This window comes from Neofelis nebulosa, chromosome 6 (genome assembly GCF_028018385.1).
Source record: "Neofelis nebulosa isolate mNeoNeb1 chromosome 6, mNeoNeb1.pri, whole genome shotgun sequence".
NCBI classification, from domain to species: domain Eukaryota; kingdom Metazoa; phylum Chordata; class Mammalia; order Carnivora; family Felidae; genus Neofelis; species Neofelis nebulosa.
In genome coordinates, this window is record NC_080787.1 from 25114379 (window position 1) to 25119589 (window position 5211).

The window sequence follows — 5211 nt, forward strand, 5'->3', positions numbered from 1 at the left end:
AACAATGGGCAATACTAGTCTGCCCAGACTAGCCAGTTTCTTTCCAGAGGCAATGTGGTTTTGTCGATGGAGGACCTCATGGGACATTGGAAGTCTAGCCCGCCGTTCACTGACTCGGGGAACTTGCTGGCTTCTCTGAGCTTTGGTTTCCCTATCGGTTTCCTCAGTGAGAATCAATTCAAATGGCTGCACTAAAGGGATTTGGAAACCAGAAAAGGTCTGAATAAATATCCAGTGTTATTGTTAGTCCAGAGGTAATCACGTAAGGCTGCAAAGATGGTGGCGTTTGTCAACTTTGAAAGCAACCGGCTCCCTCAGATTTTATTATCATCGTGACAGTATACTTTAAAAAATATAGCATTTTAAAAAATGTTTATTTTATTTTTGAGAGTGAGCACGAGAGAGATACACAGCATGAGCGGGGGAGAGGCAGAGAGAGAGAAAGACACACACAAAGAAATGGAGACACAGAATCTGAAACAAGCTCCAGGCTCTGAGCAGTCAGCTCAGAGGTGGACATGGGGCTCGAACTCACAAACTGTGAGATCATGACCTGAACCAAAGTCAGTGCTTAACTGACTGAGCCACCCAGGCACCCTGTAAAAATATGGCATTTTTAAAAAAGTGTATTTATTTATTTTGAGAGAGAGAGAGAGAGAGAGAGAGACAGTGAGAGAGCAAGTGCGTGTGAGTGGGGAAGGGGCAGAGAAGGAGGGAGACAGAGGATCTGAAGTGGGCTTAGCGCTGACAGCAGAGAGCCTGACTCAGGCTGTGAGACCATGACCTGAGCTGAAGTCGAACGCTTAACCAACTGAGCCACCCAGGCGCCCCCAAATATAGCATTTCTCACTCATACTATTGCTTGATGCATTTTGTCTAGTATCATTTTTCATACACATGGTTCTGGTACATATGCGATGTCATTTAATCCCAACAGCATCACCGTGAAGCAGGCGCTGCCACCTGTAATACAGAGGAACACGCTGTCCCATGAGGTTTTAGTAATTTGTTCCGGGTCACACAGAAGAGGAGAGGGGGTCTGAAATGCTGGACTCTGGCATTCAAGGCCAGTGTATCTGTACCAACCCGTCTCCCCAACCCCAGAACTGGAAGGTCCTTGGGTGGGAAGATTCCTTGGGTATTTCCTGCTTCACCTTGTGTGAACTTGGGCAAGTTACTGCACATTGAGGACCAGGCAGTCTGGAGCACAAGGGACACAAAGGTTCTTTCCAGATCTCGATTCTGAGGTTCTCTGATGTAACCTCTTCAGCAGTGTTTACCCTCTAGCTCTTGCTCTTGCCATTACTTTACGTGGCCCTGCACCACCCCCTTACCGGAAGTAACGTGCGGGCAAGAACTGAGTCTGGGATGCCTCCTGCTGCAGCCCCCACCCCTCCCAGTGAAAGCTATTCCCTCCTGTAGGGCCCCACATAATATGCTTCTTGTCTGTCCTTAATTTTGAAGGCAAGATGCTTATTATTTATTAGTCATCCTAAGACAGTCTATTTAGGGCTGTTAATTGCCTATTTGGCAAACACAACTTTAGTGATATGTACATATTGTGGTGTTTGACCCTGTAAACAAGACATTATTACTATCCTCCCCAGCTCACACTGGCATATAAAAAAGTGACATTAATACCTTACCTGTTCCCCTCACTGTGGTTAAGCTACCTGGCAATCTGTGTTAGCCGTTTTCAGACTGTTCTCATGAGGAGGAAGAAAAAGGGCTTCGTGCCCTTGGTTGAGTAGAAAATGGCAGGCTGTTGGGAAAAAGGTAAATGGTTAAGGTTTTAGCGCTTTTTCCGTTTTCAGATGTGTGGAACCCCTGTGGGGATCCTTGCCGGGCATAGGCGTGGGAGTAACCAAACTTCGGTGCATTGCCAGCCTGTAATGCTGCCTAACCTTGGTCTCAGCAGGAGACTTCCAGACAGCCTTGTGTGGACTGTGGCCGTGGAAAACCAGCTGCTGACACGATCAACAGTGCTGTGCTCTGTGGGGATGGGTGATGTGAGTCCAGGAAATTATAGGCTGCCTTGTTACCAGCCCTTCTAGAAAGATTATGGGGTGACTTACTGATCTTTAGGTGGGTCAGGGGTTTTGAGGGAAGGTTACATCTAAAGCATGTAGTTAGAGTTAAAAAGACAGACTGGAATCTCAGAGAGAGAGAGAGAGAGAGAGAGCGCGAGCATGGAGAAAACTCTAGACAAAAAGAGACCTGGGCTCCCGTCCTAGTTCTGCCACAGCCAGTTGGTAGGGTGGGGTGGGGGGGCTCTGGGGGCGTCTGTCCAGCTGCTGTGTATGCAGCCCCCTCCGATGCACAGAGCAGGGAACCCCAGCTCAGCAAAAAGCGGGTTATTCAAATTTCTCCCACTGACTGGAGTCAGGACCATGTGTTCTGCTGTCCAGGCCAGGACACCTTCTGTTACTCAAAATCACTGGATTTCAGTGGTCCTCTTTCAAATTTTCTTGACTTCCCTGGTGCTTCAGATTTTTTACTTTTTTTATTTTTTAATTTTTTTAATGTTTATTTTTTTAAGAGGGAGAGAGACAGAATGTGAGCGGGGGAGATGCAGAGAGAGGGAGACAGAGAATCGGAAGCAGGCTCCAGGCTCTGAGCTGTCAGCACAGAGCCCGATGTGGGGCTGGAACTCATGGATTGCGAGATCGTGACCTGAGCCAAAGACAGTCTTAACTGACTGAGCCAGCCAGGCGCGCCTAGATTTTCTACTTTTGATGCATTTCGCATTTAACAAAAGGGATAACTAAGGGAGTTTGGGAGGTTTTAGTGTGAATATTCGCATAGGCTGAATTGTGTCCCCAGAAATTTGTAAGCTGAAATCTTACACCAGCACCTCAGAATGTGACCTTATTTGGAAACAGGGTCATGACAGATGTGATTAGTCCAGATGTGGTAGGGTTGGAGCAGAGGGGCCCCTAATTCAGCATTACAGATGTCCTTAGAGAAGAGAAAACAAGCACAGACACAGGCACACAGACACATAGACACATGGACACACAGATAGGGAGGACATCATGTGACAATGAAGGCAGAGGTCAGGGTGATATTTCTACACATGGAAGATTGACAGCAAAATACCAGAAGCTTGGAGGGAGGCCGGTGACAGATTCTCCCTTCCAGTCCTCAGAAAGAAATAACCCTGCTGATGCTTCAGTTTTGGACCTCTGGCCTCCAGAACTGTAAGGAAATAAATTTCTGTTGTTGAACCCCCGAGTCTATGGCATTTTGTTATGGCAGCTGTTGCTGACTGATACACATCATCCCCTTAAGGCTCTTCTCAGGTGAGCCCCTCACTGGCGTCTACCATCGACCTTTGCCACTTTTGCTCTCACACAAAATACTTAACCTTCTCTCAAGTATTTTTTTAGTTTGAAAAGAACATGGTAACAGGGGAAAAAGTTAAGGAAAAAAGTAAGCACCCCATTTAATCATAAGACTTTTAGGTAGGTTTTTTAAAAAAAAATATTTATTTATTTATTTTGAGAAAGAAAGATAGGAAAGAGGCAGAGAGAGAGGGAGAGAGAGAATCCCAAGCAGGCTCTGTGCTGTCAGTGCAGAGTCTGATTCAGGGCTTGGTCTCATGAACTGTGAGATCATGACCTGAGGTGAAATCAAGAGTCGGATGCTTGGGGCGCCTGGGTGGTGCAGTCGGTTAAGCGTCCGACTTCAGCCAGGTCACGATCTCGCGGTCCGTGAGTTCGAGCCCCGCGTCAGGCTCTGGGTTGATGGCTCGGAGCCTGGAGCCTGTTTCCGATTCTGTGTCTCCCTCTCTCTCTGCCCCTCCCCCGTTCATGCTCTGTCTCTCTCTGTCCCAAAAAAAAAAAAAAAAAAAAAAAAAAAAAGAGTCGGATGCTTAACTGACTGAGCCACTCACGCACCTCAAAAAAAGAAAAAAATCTAAAAAAAATGTTTATTTTTGAGAGAGAGAAACAGAGCAGGGGAGAGGCAGAGAGCAGGGGACACAAGATCTAAAGCAGGTTTCATGCTGACAGTGGAGACTGATGTGGGTCTTGAACTCATGAACTGTGAGATCGTGACCTGAGCCGAAGTCAAATGCTTAACTGACTGAGCCATCCAGGTGCCCCTTGAAAAGACACTTTCTAAAGCAATTTATATGACAGTTTTTCTCAGGGACTTTTTTGACATTCTTTTTAGGATACTAACCTAGGGTCATTTATCCCTCAGTCCAGTCCCAGAGTTTATATTGTTTGTGAGATTTGTGCCAAACTCTACCTAACAGAGGATGCACTCTCTTTCTTTGGCCTAAATATTGCCCCCACTTCCTAACCATGTCAGAAGGGTTACCTGAGCACTGGAGTCCTTTGTTCTGTGGAGCAGTTGCTAAAAAGTCCCACCTCTCCTTGTGGGTCCCTTTGAAGTCTGCTCTCCTGCTTATGTCTTTGGCCAGAGCCGACCACTCAGAAACTGTGTCACAGAGAGTGAAGCTGCCACCCTCTGCAGCCAAGTCCTCACAAGCATGTGACCATCACACACGTAAGGGTTACCCTTAGCTTTGTAGAGCCTGAAACTTAAGTTTATCTACTCCCCCAGAACTGTTCTGGTTGCTTCTGAGAATGAAACCCTTTGAAGAACAGTATGTAAGCCTGCATGGTGCCCACGCCCCTATTGTCACTGCTGCTAGTGACAGTGGAGTCAGAACAAAGGCAGCTGATACCCTGGAGAAAGCCTCATGACCCCTCCTGCCCCACAGGGTCACTGAGTCCTCATCCTCTGCACAGACCACCCTGTGTCTGTTACCAGTGTTCTCCAGACGAGCTCACATACATTTGATCAGGTTAAGCTTTCCTTTAGATTAATTATATAGTTGAGCTCTATGTTGTTTTTCTGTGTCAAAATCAGCCCAGTATTGACAAATTCACATAGTTCAGTGTAATAGGTTTTTCAACTTAAAAAAAATTTTTTTTTATGTTTATTAATTTTGAGAGACAGAGAGAGAGAGAAGGAGCAGGGAAGGAGCAGAGAGAGAGTGGGACAGAGGATCCGAAGCTGGCTCTGTGCTGATAGCAGAGATCCCAATGTGGGGCTTGAACTCATGAAACAAATCGTGAGATCGTGACCTGAGCCGAAGTCGAATGTTCAACCAACTGAGCCACCCAGGCACCCCAGTTTTTCAACTTTTAAATATGACTATAAACAAACAAGGAGTTACAAAAATAGAGGTCTGGTGTA